We start from the raw sequence: 18,996 nt of genomic DNA, 5'->3' as shown, positions 1-18,996 counted from the left end.
TTATCAATTTTCAGCCAAATACTATAGGGGTATTCTCTAAATATCTCTATGGTTCTCACTCTGTGCAACTCTCTCCTCTGTGGTACTCTGTCCTGTGAACTCTAGTCACCTTGTTCTCCCTGGACTTTCAGCTCCATTTCCTTACATCAGGAATACCGAGGGTGCTTCACCTGGATTATCCTGCTCTGCACAGAAGTCTGGAAACTCAGGCAGATAATCTGGGGCAAATCACAGTGCTCAGCTGATTCGTTTTCCCTTCTGTCTTGGATCACTTTCCTTCATTGTTTGATAGCCAGTGTTTTGAAACCTATTGTTTCATACATTTTGTCTATTTTGTTTATTTTTGTTTCAGGAGGGAGGATAAATCTGGTCCTTGTCATTCTATATTGGTCAGAAGTAGACCTCTCCATTATTTGAATTTAACATAATCTGGACTAATATAGTATAGTGCTTTTTAAAAAAACATCTTTAGAGTCAGAAAGGCTTATGTTAGAATTCCAATTTCAACCCTAAACTTCTTTGTGACTTTGGGCAATCTGCTTAACCTAAGATAGTGTCAGAGTTGATGAACAGTACAAATAAATGGTTAAGAAGCTCTGAAGTCACCAGCATACCTGGTGAACCTCAGGCCTCACTATGCAGGGAGATACCCTTTACCTCATGATATGGAGATAATGTGAAAACACATGTTCTCAGCTGGACAGTTAATCTAGTGCTGAGAGAAAAAGAGAAAAAAAAGGTTTAATCATGCTCTCATGGTTTATTCTCCCAGGCTCTCCAATCAGTTAAGCCACTCTTCCTCTGGTGAGGAGAAAGGCCAGGAGCATTACTTTAGGGAAAGGGCTTCCTATAGAACAAGTGGAGTAAAGAATAAGTAACCACTCACTTCCAAAAAAAATCATTCAGTTCTTGGAAAGAATAGACAGGTAAGAATTGCCTAGTGTTCATGTTGAATTTGAGACCTCATTTCCTAAGGGTTCCAAGTTCAATAAGAAGAGGAGATTATGAAAAAAAAATCTTTAAACCATATTTATACCAACTAGAATCTTTTAAGTAATTGAAAGTAAGTTTTTCTGTGGAAGATCTACTCTCAGATAATGTCACAGCCCTCATGTGGTCTTTTTTATGGATGAAAATCTGTGCCATATACTTGAACTCCCAAAAATGAAACTATGAGAAAAGAAATTAGGGTATTGAGACAGATGCTCTTTCTGTGATTTACAAGAAATACCATTTCTTAAAAAGACATTGATTAGCGATCACTCTGCAGAAAACATCCTGTGTATTGAAGCATGTAATAAACTGTCAGGAAATAAATTGAACCAGTAACTAACCTTTTGAAAATTCCTCCTAAATTTATTTGATTTTTTTCATTAAAAAAGAAGGTGAAAGACAGTTATTTCTTAGCATGTTATTCTTGGTTTGGATGTAGGTCAAATATAAGCAGGAATTGTAATAAGAATGTGATATCTAGCATACATAAATGTGTTTCACCTACAGTTTAGTAACTAGGATTGTCTTTCTATTCTCTTTCCAGTTTCTTTTATTAGAAGGGTAAAACCTTTCATTTTATTGGTCTTAAAAATAGGAATTAACACACCAATAAAAAGAAAGAATTTTATTCACTGAAAATAAGACTAACAGGGTTTTTTTTCATCGTTAGACCAAACTAAGCCACAATGTCAGGTCTTTCAACATGTTTTGTCTTCAGTCTTAAGTTCCATTTAACTTAGAAAATCAACATCAATAAAAATCTTAAGCAGCATAAGTGGATTAAATTCCTACCATATGCTATACCTTGTAATGTTATAAGATTCAGCTTCTCACTCAAAGATTTTCCAGTCTAGTTAAAAACCCCAAACTATCAAATGCCTTTTAGACCCAGCGTTCTCTGAAAGTCTGAGAAAAGAGTGATGAGTACAAGTTCTGGTGAATATGAAGGCTTTGTGTAGGAAATGTCCTTAAGGAATAGGTAGGAATTAGATAAGTAAAGGATAGGAGGGAGGATATTCCTAGATTTGCGACCAACATGGAAGTAGATATGAGATTTATGTAAGAGAAGAAGAATTCATGCAGAAATTTCATGATGAGGAATTGGTGGAAATAGGAGTGAGGACATAGGGTAGATCCCAAACATGGAAATCATGCAGAAGTACTCAAGATTGATGGATTGACAAATGCGCCATTAATGAGTACTGTGCAGAAGAACAATGTGCTCAAGTTTGCATTTTAGGGAATTAGAGGTTGTATGAGGAAAGGCAAGATACAGGAAGAGGCAACAGGCTGCTGTAGCCGTTTAGGCTTAAAATATAGAAGAAAATAGAATTACAAAGGAAAATAAACACATCCCTAATTATACCAGGAGATTTTAGCACAGATATTCCCCCCAGAAATTGATAAGATTACACAGACAAAACACAAATAAGGATACAAAATGTGTGAAAAACACAATTAACAAGCTTTATCTGGAGAAGATATATCTTCTCCCATTATTTAGATATTACACATTCACATAACACAGATATTGACCATGTACAGGCCACAAAGCAAGTCTAAAGATAGGATATAAAGCCCACTTCTGCTGAAGAATATGTGATAAAGTTAGAGATCAATAAAACAAGAGTAGCCTCCATGCATTAAGAAAATGAAAGACAAAAAATTCTACATAATTTGTGGTTCAAAGGAGAAGTCACTAGCTATCTCTTTTATACATGGTAGTGTATACATGTCAGTGGGAGCTCAGCTCAGTGCTCTGTGATGACCTAGATGGGTGGGATGAGGGGGTGGGAGGGAGGTCCAAGAGGGAGGGGATATATGTATACATTTAGCTGATTCACTTCATTGTACAGCAGAAATTAACACAAAATTGTAAAGCAATTATACTCTAATAAGTAAAAAAAAAAAGAAGTCACAATAGAAATAAGAAAACATTTGTAACTGAACAATAATGAAAACACTATATTTCAGATTGGAGATGAAGCTAAAATGGCACATGAAAGAAAATGTATATTCTTAAAATCTTCTTTTCCAATTTGGAATTTTAAGGATAATCATTACATTATAGCCAAATTAAGAAGGTGGAAAAAGTACAAAAGAGTCAACTCAAATAACTGGAAAAAGGAAATAATAAATAAAAAATAGATAGAAGAAAAGAATTTAATCCAAAAATGGTAACAAAATGAGAGAATAAGCAAAATCAAAAGATGGTTCTCTGAAAGGTTTAATAAAACCAACACACCTCTGTCAAGATTCAAACTCTCTAGGATAAGTTCCATGATGAGAGTGATTGCATGTGTTGTTTTTGGTGTTGTTGATCATGTTTTTACCACTGTATCCCTAGAACCTAATAAGGATCTTGGAACATCTTTTTTCTTGAATACTACATGTTAAGAGATGACATATTTGAATGATGAGCTGCCATCTAAATGGAAGGGTAACAGAATGATGTAAAAACAAAATAGCACTAATCTGAGAGCCAAGGCCTCCACACAAGTATAGGTTCAGCTGTGTAATGTTGGGAAACTAACTTATCTTTGCTGGACCTTAAAAATAGAAATAGAAACTAGAACGGTTTGAAATTCATTCACATCCCTTCTAGCTCTCAGACTCTAAATCTGAATCTGTAATTTACTTTTCTCAATTAGAAATTACAGATTTATTGACTTGTTTATCTGTTTGCTGTGCATTTTTAACAACTAAGCTTCACTGGGTAAACTTATCTGTTTTACTTCAATGTATATGCAAGACCTAAAGCTGTCCCTGGCACTTATCAGTGCCTAATAAATGTTTGTTGGCTGGCTGAATAAACACTACAATGGGATAGATTTAAGCCAGAGTTTGAAGAGAGACCTATAGGTCATGAGCAGTAAGATATACATGTATACAGCTTGGGTGAAAAGTCCGGGGAGAGTTTATAGCTTTGGGGAGGCATCAGAAAAAAGGTGGGAGCTGAAGCTGTGAGGAAAGGAATCATTAAAGAAAACAAAATGTGGGCCTTTCAATTTTTTTAATGGTATACAATTTTCTGTTTAAAAGGTAACGCAGAGTCATTGTACAGAATTTTTAAAATAGAGAAATGTACAAAGAGGAAAACAACACATTTTAAAAATGTGTTTGAAAATGCCTGTGATTCACTAAAAACTCTAGTTATAACAACAACATATATCAGTTGTCTCTACTGTGGAAGGTTGTGCGTGGGTGGTTGGCAAAGGATTGGGGGTTGTTATTAAGCAAGTAGAAAACATGGCCCCTGTCCTTAAAGAGCTCGCAATTAAATTGAAGGGACAAAAGAACCCCCATGAAATAATCAAGAATAATTCCAAAGTACTACAAGATTAAGGACATAAACACAGAAAAATTAAAACTTGAATGTTGTGCTTAGAACTAGAGGTGAAATCTGTGATCAGTGTGGGCTGGAGAATGGAGTTAGTCGGGTTTCACAATAGAGGTACGTTTTTGCTTAGGACATGGCAGATCTAGGGGCAGGTGGTGAGGGTGCTGTATTGAAGGGAGACAGGTAAATAGGAGGGAGAGAACGCCTGCTGTTTGAATGAGGGCAGTTAAAGGTCTCCTTTCCTTTGCAGTTTTACAGAGGCAGCTCTTGTATAAAGCAATGGTCTGGGAGCAGTAAGACCTGGGATCTAGTTTCATCTCTGTCACTAATTTTATGCGAGCTCCTAGAGAAGTGGTTTCAAGCTCTGTACCTTAGTAGGACTCAGATTTCTTCTAGCTCTGATATTAAAGGAAATATCCATAAAAGCTGTCATTTAAATGACTGCTCACCCATTTTGTCTCTTTTGACTTTCAAAAATGCATGTCATTAATAAAGAATGTAGGTTGATTTGAGAGGAAGAGCATTTATTTAGGCAAAACATCACTTCCCCAACTTTGATCATTTTTCCAGACTTGAGAATATTTTAAACCCGAGGCAGACCCAAAGGCAGATTTGCATAATGATTGATATAAAAGCTATGTCACCTCCCACTAGGCTATTCAGCCTGTACCCGGAATGGGAGAAGGCTCTGAAACACAAATTTACGTAATGCAAAACTTTCCCTAAGAAGTACCAAATTGAATACTTAAGTAGTTGTAACCAGGGATATGTTCACTGTTTTATAAGTACTGTGTAATTTTCAGAATCCGCAAGCAATTTGCCTCCTGTGGAGAAATCCTTCTCACTGACTACTAGATCCTCCTGCCAAAGGCAGACAAAACCCTGAAGTTCTACAGTCAGTGCCTTCTCCTTTTTCCCCTGACAGTTCTAACAGTTCTTTTCTTTCTTTTTTCTTTTTCTTTCTCCCTTTCTTTCTCTCTCTCAATCTCCCTTCTTCTCTCCCTCCCTCCCTCCCTCCCTTTCTTCTTTCTGTCTTTCCCCCCTCCCTCTCCCTTCCTCTATGTCTCTGTCTTTCTGAGTTCCTCTCATTTTTCATCTATAAGGCAGCTTCACCTCCTCTCCCTTCCAATTATACATTAACATTAAATATACCTTCATAACCTCTATTGGTAAAGGTTTTTCTGGGAATATACATTCAGTCAGTTGAAGTCTTTCTTGTCAGCTTGAACTCCAGGAAAAGAATCAAAGGTGTGTTGCATATTAAAAAGAATAATGAAAATTCATGTCAACATGTCAGTAAAAAGCCCATGAAAGTAAGACCACACAGCATGTTGTTTATTAATATACCAGTTGAGTAAAAATGTGAAATCAGCTAGAGCAGCAGAAAATGAGAAGTCTCAGTTAGTATTCAGAAGAGTGAACTCTTCATTGAGTTAATTAATTCTTGCATTTCTTTCTGGAAATGCAGGAGTTAGAATTTTCACAACGGTTTTCGTTCTATTCTGCAGATCTGTAACACACCCCTTTATCCTGTTGTTTCAGAAATAACTTTGCTATTGTTTAAATGTCATCGGTGGATACCTCTTGATCTCATTTTCCCCTCCTCTTTACATAATTCTTTCTTCCACACAGCTCCAAACACAAACCTTCAGCATATATACCAATCAAAGTCTGTTTTCCTTTTTTTATTTTGAGCTGCCTGGAGATGGTATTACAAAGGACATAATTTTTATGCTTTAAAGAACAACAAGATTATTCAGGACCAAAGTAGAGGCATTTATTTTCTTATCTTCAGTTGATTTCAATCAAAAGAATTGTCAAATGTAAGGCTGAAGGAAAATGAACATATAGTACTTATGATGTCCTATTTCTTTCTCTAGTAACAATCATTTTGGGGGTTTTCAGTTCATAAAAAGCAACTAAAGCAACCAACAAAACAACCATGATCACCCAATAAATCTCTAGGTAGTTGCATGTTTTTATTTCTTGAGATTTATTGACTCTAAATTCACTTTATCATCATTGAGTTCTATTGGGCTTAAGTGGGTAATTCTGGTGATTTAGGGCACTTGTTTGTTCACCTAGTAGAGATCAAATACTTGTAACATTAATTAATTTATACATTTTGATCAGTTTTAGATGCACCTGTGGGTCCTCTGTTCACAATGGGGGGGGAATATTTCTGCTCTGATTCTGTGCTCAGAAATGTAATTGACAAAGAATAAAAATCAGAAGAAAGGTTCAGACGTGAAGGAGTCCTGAGCAAAATTGCAAAAGTTGTTTTGAACTTTGGCTGCCTCACTTGTAACTGCTCCAGAAAATCCATGATATACAGTTACTATAATTATAAACTATCGACAGCCATTAGAGAAGTTTATAATTTTTAATCATTCATTAAGAAAAACATAATGACTATACCCCTATTGTTAGACAAGCTTTGTATTAAACTGTTGGTATAAAATACAGGCTCTATCTGCAAGGTATTCATAGGGCTTTTATTTTTAATCTTTTAGTCATGTTCAAAAGCATCATAGTTGAGGTCCTGAAACTGAAAATAACAGGATATGAATGGATCTCCATTCTATCTTATTGTTTCTTATAAGCTAAATTCTGAATAGACAGGAATAAAACTTCCTCCAGATTCTTGTAGTACAGAAGCCCAAATTCATTGGGTATAATCACTGTAGATGACATAGATAGTTTCATCCTCAAAGAAAGCAATTTGTCAAGCATCATTTTATGAGGTAAAACTATAAAAAATAAAGAAAAAGATAATTTTTATTCTTACTGCCATTATCTTATGTCAGGTACTCATCATTCCTCACTGATGCTAATTGAATAATAGGTCTTAACCCCTTAAATCCGTCCTCTACACTACATACAGAGGGAGTTGTCTACAAATACAAATCATATCACTTCATTCCCTGAACAAAAAAATGTGGTTTGTTAACTATATCATTCAGATTAGATTCTGAAGACAGTATTTACATTCCTTAATCCACTAGTCTTGATGTACTTTTAAAAAAATCTCATCTCCAACTGCAGCCCTCTACACATTCAAGCCCCAGCCACACTGCCCTCAAAGTTTAACAAGCGTGCAATATATGCTTCCATCTCCATGGCTTTACTCATGGCTACTCGCAGTACCTGAAATACATTTCCCACCTAACAAAATTCATTTTATTCACTGCAGCTCCCCTCAGCTCCACATTATTAAACTCACGCCAATTCTCTCAGCTGAAATTAACTACGCTTTTGTAAATACCACCCCCCAAGCACTTTGTTTAAACCCTTGTTATAGCATGTATCAATAGATCAGATAGATGCAGATTGAAGCAGCATCCTGTATCTTCTTGAGTAAGTTGCAGGAGCTTGTGTCTTTCTAAGAATTGGTCCATTTCTAGTTTAGTTTTGTTTTTGTTACTTAAAATAGGAATTGTTGATGATCAGAGGCAGACACACAGCATAACACCACGGAGAGGTGCATGAAACTGAGAGATTTATTATACACACAGCTCCTAAAGGTGAGAGGCACAGTATGCCAAACAGGTGGCCATATGAGAGGAGCTCCAAGGGAGCAGGCTCAACCAAGCAGGTGGAGAGCCTAGAGAGAGTGCCCATGAGCAAGTCCCTTTATTGAGGGTCAGGGTGGAATACACAACTAAAGGATGTAGGAGAATGCCTTTGAATGCCAATATGTCACAGTCAGGGGAAGGCAAGACTGGTGACCGGAGACGGGGACCAGCCTTATCACACTGGTGCACCTTGCCCAGGCAAGGTGTTCACAGACTGTGAAGATGCTGAGGCATCAGGAAAATACGAATTTTAAAAATTGTACAGTACCAGTGATTCCATGATGCCTCGTCATTAACAATACTAATTAAGCACTGATCCCTTTGGTTGTAGAGATGTTAAAGGTGAGTGGAACAGCTTGGCTAGGTGGCTGAAATTGGATCAGTTTGTAGTTTTTTAAGGAACCTCCATACTGTTCTCCATAGTGGCTGTATCAATTTACATTCCCACCAACAGTGCAAGAGTGTTCCCTTTTCTCCACACCCTCTCCAGCATTTACTGTTTGTAGATTTTTTGATGATGGCCATTATGACCGGTGTGAGATGATGTCTCATTATAGTTTTGATTTGCATTTCTCTAATGATTAATGATGTTGAGCATTCTTTCATGTGTTTGCTGCAATCTGTATATCATTGGAGAAATGTCTATTTAGGTCTTCTGCCCATTTTTGGATTGGGTTGTTTGTTTTTTTGAAATTGAGCTGCATGAGCTGCTTGTAAATTTTGGAGATTAATCCTTTGTCAGTTGCTTCATTTGCAAATATTTTCTCCCATTCTGAGGGTTGTCTTTTCGTCTTGTTTATAGTTTCCTATGCTGTGCAAAAGCTTTTAAGTTTCATTAGGTCCCGTTTGTTTATTTTTGTTTTTATTTCCATTTCTCTAGGAGGTGGGTCAAAAAGGATCTTGCTGTGATTTATGTCATAGAGTGTTCTGCCTATGTTTTCCTCTAAGAGTTTGATAGTGTCTGGCCTTACATTTAGGTCTTTTATCAGTTTTGAGTTTATTTTTGTGTGTGGTGTTAGGGAGTGTTCTAATTTCCTACTTTTACATGTACATGTCCATTACCTGTCCCTAGCACCACTTATTGAAGAGGCTGTCTTTTCTCCACTGTATATTCTTGCCTCCTTTCTCAAAGAAAAGGTGACCATACGTGCGTGGGTTTATCTCTAGGCTTTCTATCCTGTTCCATTGATCTATCTTTCCGGTTTTGTGCCAGGACCATAGTGTCTTGATTACTGTAGCTTTGTAGTATAGTCTGAAGACTGGGAGCCTGATTCCTCCAGCTCCATTTTTCATTCTCAAGATTGCTTTGGCTAATCGGGGTCTTTTCTGTTTCCATACAAATTGTGAAATTTTTTTGTTCTAGTTCTCTGAAAAATGCCAGTGGTAGTTTGATAGGGATTGCACTGAATCTGTAGATTGCTTTGGGTACTAGAGTCATTTTCAAAATGTTGATTCTTCCAATAGAAGAACATGGTATATCTCTCCACCTATTTGTATCATCTTTAATTTCTTTCATCAGTGTCTTATAATTTTCTGCATACAGGTCTTTTGTCTCCTTAGGTAAGTTTATTCCTAGATATTTTATTCTTTTTGTTGCAGTGGTAAATGGGAGTGTTTTCTTCGTTTCGCTTTCAGATTTTTCATTACTACTGTATAAGAATGCCAGAGATTTCTGTACATTATTTTTGTATCCTGCTACTTTACCAAATTCATTGATTAGCTCTAGTAGTTTTCTGGTAGCATCCTTAGGATTCTCTATGTATAGTATCATGTTATCTGCAAACAGTGACAGCTTTACTTCTTCTTTTCCGATTTGGATTCCTTTTATTTCTTTTTCTTCTCTGATTGCTGTGGCTAAAACTTCCAAAACTATGTTGAATAAGGGTGGTGAGAGTGGGCAACCTTGTCTTGTTCCTGATCCTAGTGGAAATGCTTTCAGTTTTTCACCATTGAGGACGATGTTGGCTGTGGGTTTGTCATATATGGCCTTTATTATGTTGAGGAAAGTTCCCTCTATGCCTACTTTCTGCAGGGTTTTTATCATAAATGGGTGTTGAATTTTGTCGAAAGCTTTCTCTGCATCTATTGAGATGATCATATGGTTTTTCTCCTTCAATTTGTTAATATGGTTTATCACATTGATTGATTTGCGTATATTGAAGAATCCTTGCATTCCTGGAATAAACCCCCCTTGATCATGGTGTATGATCCTTTGAATGTGCTGTTGGATTCTGTTTGCTAGTATTTTGTTGAGGATTTTTGCATCTATGCTCATCAGTGATATTGGCCTGTAGTTTTCTTTCTTTGTGACATCTTTGTCTGGTTTTGGTATCAAGGTGATGATGGCATCGTACAATGAGGTTGGGAGTGTTCCTCCCTCTGCTATATTTTGGAAGAGTTTGAGAAGGGTAGGTGTTAGCTCTTCTCCAAACGTTTAATAGAATTTGCCTGTGAAGCCATCTGGTCCTGGGCTTTTGTTTGTTGGAAGATTTTTAATCATGGTTTCAATTTCAGTGCTTGTGATTGGTCTGTTCATATTTTCTATTTCTTCCTGGTTCAGTCTCAGCAGATTGTGCATTTCTAAGACTTTGTCTATTTCTTCCAGGTTGTCCATTTTATTGGCATAGAGTTGCTTGTAGTAATCTCTCATGATCCTTTGTATTTCTGCAGTGTCAGTTGTTACTTCTCCTTTTTCATTTCTAATTCTATTGATTTGAGTCTTCTCCCTTTTTTTTATGATGAGTCTGGCTAATGGTTTATCAATTTTGTTTCTCTTCTCAAAGAACCAGCTTTTACTTTTATTGATCTTTGCTATCATTTCCTTCATTCCTTTTTCATTTATTTCTGATCTGATCTTTATGATTTCTTTCCTTCTGCTAACTTTGGGGTTTTTTTGTTCTTCTTTCTCTAATTGCTTTAGGTGCAAGGTTTGGTTTTTTTATTTGAGATGTTTCCTTTTTTTTTTTTTGCAGTACGTGGGCCTGTCACTGTTGTGGCCTCTCCCATTGCGGAGAACAGGCTCCAGATGTGAAGGCTCAGCGGCCATGGCTCACGGGCCCAGCCTCTCCACGGCACGTGGGATCTTACCGGACCGGGGCACGAACTCGCATCCCCTGCATCGGCAGGCGGACCCCTAACCACGGCACCACCATGGAAGCCCTGTTTCCTGTTTCATAAGGTGGGATTGTATTGCTATAAACTTCCCTCTTAGAACTGCTTTTGCTGCACCCCATAGATTTTGGGTCGTCGTGTCTCCATTGTCATTTGTTCCGAGGTAGTTTTTGATTTCCTCTTTGATTTCTTCAGTGATCACTTCGTTATTAAGTAGTGTATTGTTTAGCCTCCATGTGTTTGTATTTTTTACAGATCTTTTCCTGTAATTGATATCTAGTCTCATAGCGTTGTGGTCGGAAAAGATACTCGATACGATTTCAATTTTCTTAAATATACCAAGGCTATATTTGTGACCCAAGATATGATCTATCCTGGAGAATGTTCCATGAGCACTTGAGAAGAATGTGTATTCTGTTGTTTTTGGATGGAATGTCCTATAAATATCAATTAAGTCCATCTTGTTTAATGTATCATTTAAAGCTTGTGTTTCCTTATTTATTTTCATTTTGGATGATCTGTCCATTGTTGAAAGTGGGGTGTTAAAGTCCCCTGCTATGAATGTGTTACTGTTGATTTCCCCTTTTATGGCTGTTAGCATTTGCCTTATGTATTGTGGTGCTCCTATGTTGGGTGCATAAATATTTACAATTGTTATATCTTCTTTTTGGATCGATCCCTTGATCATTATGTAGTGTCCTTCTTTGTCTCTTGTAATAGTCTTTATTTTAAAGTCTATTTTGTCTGATATGAGAATTGCTACTCCAGCTTTCTTTTGGTTTCCATTTGCATGGAATATCTTTTTCCATCCCCTCACTCTCAGTCTGTATGTGTCCCTAGGTCTGAAGTGGGTCTCTTGTAGATAGCATATATATGGGTCTTGTTTATGTATCCATTCAGCCAATCTGTGTCTTTTGATGGGAGCATTTAATCCATTTACATTTAAGGTAATTATCAATATGTATGTTCCTACTCCCATTTTCTTAATTGTTTTGGGTTTGTTATTGTAGGTCTTTTCCTTCTCTTGTGTTTCTTGCCTAGAGAAATTCCTTTAGCATTTGTTGTAAAGCTGGTTTGGTGGTGCTGAACTCTCTCAGCTTTTGCTTGTCTGTAAAGATTTTAATTTCTCCATCAAATCTGAATAAGATCCTTGCTGGGTAGAGTAATCTTGGTTGTAGGTTTTTCTCCTTCAACACTTTAAATATGTCCTGCCAGTCCCTTCTGGCTTGCAGAGTTTCTGCTGAAAGATCAGCTGTTAACCTTATGGGGATTCCCTTGTGTGTTATTTGTTGTTTTTCCCTTGTTGCTTTTAATATGTTTTCTTTGTATTTAATTTTTGACAGTTTGATTAATATGTGTCTTGGCATGTTTCTCCTTGGATTTATCCTGTATGGGACTCTCTGTGCTTCCTGGACTTGATTAACTATTTCCTTTCCCATATAAGGGAAGTTTTCAACTATAATCTCTTCAAATATTTTCTCAGTTCCTTTCTTTTTCTCTTCTTCTTCTGGAACCCCTATAATTCGAATGTTGGTGCATTTAATGTTTTCCCAGAGGTCTCTGAGACTGTCCTCAGTTCTTTTCATTCTTTTTTCTTTATTCTGCTCTGCAGTAGTTATTTCCACTATTTTATCTTCCAGGTCACTTATCCGTTCTTCTGACTCAGTTATTCTGGTATTGATCCCTTCTAGAGTATTTTTAATTTCATTTATTGTGTTGTTCATCATTGCTTGTTTCATCTTTAGTTCTTCTAGGTCCTTGTTAAATGTTTCTTGCATTTTCTCTATTCTATTTCCAAGATTTTGGATCATCTTTACTATCATTATTCTGAATTCTTTTTCAAGTAGACTGCCTACTTCCTCTTCATTTGTTAGGTCTGGTGGGTTTTGATCTTGCTCCTTCACCTGCTGTGTGTTTTTCTGTCTTCTCATTTTGCTTATCTGACTGTGTTTGGGGTCTCCTTTTCACAGGCTGCAGGTTCGTAGTTCCCATTGTTTTTGGTGTCTGTCCCCAGTGGCTAAAGTTGGTTCAGTGGGTTGTGTAGGCTTCCTGGTGGAGGGGACTAGTGCCTGTGTTCTGGTGGATAAGGCTGGATCTTGTCTTTCTGGTGGGCAGGTCCACGACTGGTGGTGTGTTTTGGGGTGTCTGTGGAATTATGATGATATTAGGCAGCCTCTCTTCTAATGGGTGGGGTTGTGTTCCTGTCTTGCTAGTTGTTTGGCATAGGGTGCCCAGCACTGTAGCTTGCTGGTCGTTGAGTGAAGCTGGGTGTTGGTGCTGAGATTGAGATCTCTGGGAGATTTTTGCCGTTTGATATTACGTGGAGCTGGGAGGTCTCTTGTGGACCAGTGTCCTGAACTTGGCTCTCCCACCTCTGAGGCACAGGCCTGATGCCTGGCTGGAGAACCAAGAGACTGTCCTCCACACAGCTCAGAATAAAAGGGAGAAAAAATAGAAAGAAGGAGGGTAAAATAAAATAACATAAGATAAAATAAAGTTATTAAAATAAAAAATAAGTATTAAGAAAAAATTTAAAAAGTAAAAAAAGAAAAGAATGCACGGACAGAACCCTAGGACAAATGTTGAAAGCAAAGCTATACAGACAAAATCTCACACAGAAGCATACACATACACACTCACAAAAAGAAGAAAAGGGGAAACAATAATCTAACTTGCTCCCAAAGTCTGCCTCCTCAATTTGGGGTGATTCATTGTCTATTCAGGTATTCCACAGATGCAGGGTACAAGTTGCTTGTGGAGCTTTAATCCACTGCTTCTAAGGCTGCTGGGAGAAATTTCCCTTTCTCTTGTTTGTTCACACAGCTTCCGGGGTTCAGCTTTGGATTTGGCCCCGCCTCTGCGTGTAGGTCACCTGAGGGCGTCTGTTCTTCACTCAGACAGGACGGGGTTAAAGGAGCCGCTGATTCGGGGGCTCTGGCTCACTCAGGCTGGGGAGAGGGAGGGGCACGATGCAGGGCGAGCCTGCGGTGGCAGAGGTCAGCAGGACGTTGCACCAGCCTGAGGCGTGCCGTGCGTTCTTCCGGGGAAGTTGTCCCTGGATCACAGGACCCTGGCAGTGGCGGGCTCCACAGGCTCCTGGGAGGGGAGGTGGGGATAGTGACCTGTGCTTATAAAGCAAGGCAACATCAGTGAAAAATGACACAATATCAAATATTCTAACAGACACATAATTGGATTGCCAGAAGGAGTGGGGTAGAAGTATATTTGAAGGAATAATGGCTGAAAATTTTCCAAATTTTTGAGAAATAAGAACCCACAAATCTACTAAGACTAATAAACGGCTGCCAAGAAGATTAAACATAAAGAAAACCAGTCAAAGGTACATCATATTCAAGTTGCTGAAAACCAATGTTAAAGAGAAAATCTTATAATCAACCAGAGGTAAGAAGCATGTTTCATACAGAAAACAATGATCAAACTTTGAACATACTTTTTTTTCAGAAACTCTGTAAGACAATAGAATCACTCCTTTAAAATGCTATGAGGGAAAAAAAGGATATCTAAAATTCTATATACAAAGAAAATATATTTCTAATGTGAAATAAAAACAAAAATGAAAAAATTTGGTCTCAGTGGACTGGCAGTATAAGATATGCTAAAGGAACTTTTTCACACAGAAGGAAAATGATACCAGATGGAAGCACAGATATACAGAAGAAAATGAAAAGCATAAAAAAGAAGTATGTGAGTAAATATGAGAGGCGTTTTTTTTCATTTTTGACTTATTTAAGAGATAATTCCTTAAAAATAATAACAATAATACATTGAGAGGTTTATCACAAATAACGAAATGAGATGTATGACAGCAATAACACATTAGTACTTAGGAAGGAAGAGGGCAAATGGAAGCCTACTTTTGAAAGGCTCTTATGTTTGACATGAAGTAACATAGTATTATTTGAAGTTAGACAATGGTAAGGGAAAGATATATGTTGTAAAACTTAGAGCAATGACTAAAAGAGTAAAACATAGATGGTTAGTTAATAAGCCAAATGTGGAGATGAATAGAATCCTAAGTAAGTTAGTTATTCCAAATGAAGGCTGAAAATAGAAAAGGGAATAAAGAAGAGATGAATCAAAAGCAATGTTGGAAAACTTACACTGCTTAATTTCAGCATTTACTGAAAGTTACAGTAATGATACTGGCATAAAAATAGAAATATGGATAAATGTAATAGACTACAGAATTCAGCACATTTATGGTCAATTTATTTTTGACAAAGGTGCCAGGGTAAATCAATAGGGGAAGGAAGGTCTTTTTAATAACTGGTGCTGAAACAATTGGCTAGCCATATGAAAATAAAATAACTTTAATGATTACCTAACACCATATGCTAAAGTTATCTCAAATGTATCCTAAACCTTAATGTAAAAGCTCAAATTATAAAACTTCTGGATGAAAACATAGGAGAAAATCTTATTAGGGTAGGAAAAGTTTTCTTAAACAGGATTCAAAATGTAGGAACTTTGAAAGATAACTTGGTAAATTGGACTTCATCAAAATGCAAAACTTTCGGTTTTCAAAAAACACATATTGAAAAGATAAACACTAAAACACAATACTTACATCTGACAAAAGACCTGTATCTAACACATATAATCTTACACCTCAATAATAGGAAGATAAACTCATGATAACAGCTAAAGCAAAAAAAGGAATGGCAATGACAAGTGCTGAAGAATATGGAGCAAATGGAACTCCCATGCTGATGGCGGGGAGCATAAAGTAATACAACCACTTTTTAAAACAGTTTGACAGCTCCTTACAAGTACATCCCAGCAATTCTACTCTTAAGGAATCTACCCCAAAGCAATGAACTATGTATTCACACAAAGACCTGAACATGAATGTTCATGGAATCTTTGCTCATCCTAGCCAAAATCTGTGAACCAGCCAAATATCCATCAACTGGTGAATGGATTGGCAAGTAATGATCTAGATGACATGGAATACTACTGAGGAAAAAAAAGGAGTGACTGACACACAAAATAATATGAATGGATCTTGAAAGCATTATGCTAAGGGAAAGGAACCAGATAAAAACTAATATATATTCTATGATTCTATATTATATAAAACACTGGGAAAGTCCAAGTTTAATCTACAGTCACAGAAAGAACAGTGATTACCTGGGCTGGGAGTCAGAGAAGGGTAATGACTGGGAAGGGGCACAAGGCAATCTGTGATTACGGAAACACTGTATATCTTGATTGTGGAAATATATATATATATATATACCTCAAACTGTAATCTTAAAATGGGTACATAATTTGTAAATAAATAATCTCTTAATAATGCTGATTAAGAAAAAGATGGTTTCTTAAAAATGAAAAATAAAACAGTATTTTATTGTCCTCTGTAATATTGTGGCTTTTCCCATTAATAAGAATGATCTATATATTTTCTGCTCTTTGAGGGACACTGATTATTCCTGCTCCTCCATTTACGTTGGATCACATGACTTTACCCAGACCTAGACAATCTAAAACAATGACAATATTTAGAAAAGGAATTTTAACATATACAGCACAGCCATTTAGGCATGCTGCAGGTTTACACAAATTCAAAAAGCACATGAAATAAGGAAGGAAAGAATAAAGGAGGAAAGGAAGAAGGAAGAAATCACGATAGAAAACAGAGAACTTCAGGAGTCATAAGTCTCTGATCTAATCCTGGCTCCACAATTGCCTTAGTCTGTTTTGTCTGGTATAACAAAATACCACAGACTAGGTAGCTTATAAGCAACAAAAATTTATTTCTCACAATTCTGGAGGCTATAAGTCTGAGATCAGGATACCAGCATGATTGGATGAGGGCCCTCTTCCAGGTCGCAAACTCCTCATTATATTGTCACATGGTAGAAGGGGCTAGGGTGTTCTGTGGGGTCTCTTTTATATGAGCACTAATTCTATTCATGAAGACTCCACCTTCATGACTTAGGCACCTCCCAGAGGCCCCATTTTCCCATACCATCATATGGGGCATTAGGATTTCAACATATGAATTCTGGGGAACACAAACATTCAGACCATAGCAAACATCAAATATTTCCTCGCTTGAATTTAACCGTTTTTCCTCTCCATGTCTCAGTTTCCCTACTTGTAAAAGATCAGAGTGTAGAGGTGGACTCAATCATTTCTAAGTTCTATGCTCCTACATTTTATATATCTAAAAAAATGATGTATACATTCAAATCCAATCAAACAAATTGACTTATTTGGTTATATATTCTACTAGAGTTAGATTAGAACCCAGGGGAATACGCTCTGGAATCAGACTTGCTGGGTATGAATCCCTGCCCTACCACTGTTTTGTTGTGTGACCTGGAACAAATTACTTCACCTTAGTTTCTTTATCAGTAATACAGAGACAAATATAAAGTATCACACAGCTGTATCCCATGGCTGTAGGGCTGATGAAATGAGATGATACGTGTAAAATGCTTAGCATTGTGCTTGGCACACTGGACAGGCCTCAACAAACTCTTGGTATCATGCAGTCAGTCAGATGGTAGGCTTTGTGACTCTAGTGCCACACCTTACTATAAATACTCAAAGAAGGGCTAATCACAAAGGGCGGTCCCTGAGATCACCATCAGTTTGGTCCAACTATAGAACAGTATACACAAACTTATATCTTTTTTAAACATTTATAAGAAGGCAGTCTAGATGGTTAGTTTCCTTTTTGTCAAAGATTCTTTTTTGTTCAAATTTTTATTGGAGTATAGTTGATTTACAATGTTGTGTTAGTTTCTGCTGTACAGCAAAGTGAATCAGTTATACATATACATATATTCACTCTTTTTTAGATTCTTTTCCCATATAGGACATTACAGAGTATTGAGTAGAGTTCCCTGTGCTATAGAGTAAGCCCTTATTAGTTATCTAATTTATATAAGAGATTCTTTTCCATGCTCTGCTCTGCCTCCTTTTCAGTGATGTCCTTATTAGGGGGGTCAGGCATCTTCCATAAAATGGCTTTCATTCTAATGGAGCTAGTTGATGCTCACATGGAAAATTGAAAACACTCCATTGGGTGGTCGTCAGTAGGTTCATTTAATGATCTGGAACACAGGTAGGTCAATAGAACATATAACTTTGCTGTTGGCTTGTAATTTTCTGCTGATGCTTTTTAGCATGGCATCTTCTCAGCTTTCTTCACGAAAAATAGCGATAGGTTGTTCAAGGTATCGAGGGAGAAATGGCTGTCAGTTATGTCTATAATATATAAACTGTGGTATTTTTAATGTTTCTTGGAAATATTGGGCATTTTTTCTCAAAATGTTGACTAAGAAAAAAATTTTTTGTTTAAGAAAAAATTTGATTTAAAATTATTTGTCCTGGATTCATTAATCAAGTCCTAGATACAATAGCCTTAAAACAAAGCCAAGAGGGTGGAGTCAAGATGGTGGTGTGGGAAGACGCAGAGTTCGCATTTCCCCAAATTAGGGCACCTGCCGGATGCTGGTGTGGGGACCCCGACACCCAAGGAGACGGGAAGAACTCCCAAGCAAACAGGTAGAACGTGTGGGGACTAAGGGGAGAGGAGAAGTGGAGGCCGGATAGGACCAGTGCCCCTGAAGGGTGGCTGGTGGGGGGGTGTTCCCATGCTTGCAGGGACCCTCAGGTGCCTGCAAGGGGGGAGGGGGCACAGCTTTTCCTCTGCCCAGTTGGCTGGGGAAGTCTGCCCAGCCCTTGGGACGGGTCCTATGTCCTCAGAGGTTCCCTCCGGGCTGAATTGGTCCTGGGGGCATAGGAGAGAGGCCAGGAGAGGCAGGCGGGAGGGGCCCTCCAGGACCAGAGGAGCAGGAAAGGAGCAGAGGACTTTTGCCCTGACCACTTGGGCACAGGGTGTCTGCTGAGCTTCCAGGCTGATCTCCCGCCCTCCAAAGCCCTCTCCAGGCCACGTGAGTCCTGGGGGCATAGAAGGGAGACCGGGGAGATCAGGAGAGGCAG

The 18,996-nt window shown here is 37.7% G+C and overlaps 1 long non-coding RNA gene across 2 annotated transcripts in view; it reads left to right on the top strand.

Annotated features, from left to right (window-relative positions):
* LOC307180111 overlaps positions 1-18,996 on the top strand; it is a 72,014-nt gene that overhangs the window by 31,987 nt on the left and 21,031 nt on the right. The window contains exon 1 of one of the 2 annotated variants that reach the window (XR_013825683.1): positions 10,647-11,086. The exons of the other annotated variant lie outside the window; for it this stretch is intronic. This is a non-coding gene — a long non-coding RNA (uncharacterized lncRNA). Of the gene's footprint in view, positions 1-10,646; positions 11,087-18,996 lie in introns of those variants that run through there. 2 annotated transcript variants of the gene reach the window in all.

The sequence above is a fragment of the Stenella coeruleoalba genome (genome assembly GCF_951394435.1).
Source record: "Stenella coeruleoalba genome assembly, chromosome: X".
NCBI classification, from domain to species: domain Eukaryota; kingdom Metazoa; phylum Chordata; class Mammalia; order Artiodactyla; family Delphinidae; genus Stenella; species Stenella coeruleoalba.
This window is presented reverse-complemented; position numbering and strand designations above follow the sequence as displayed.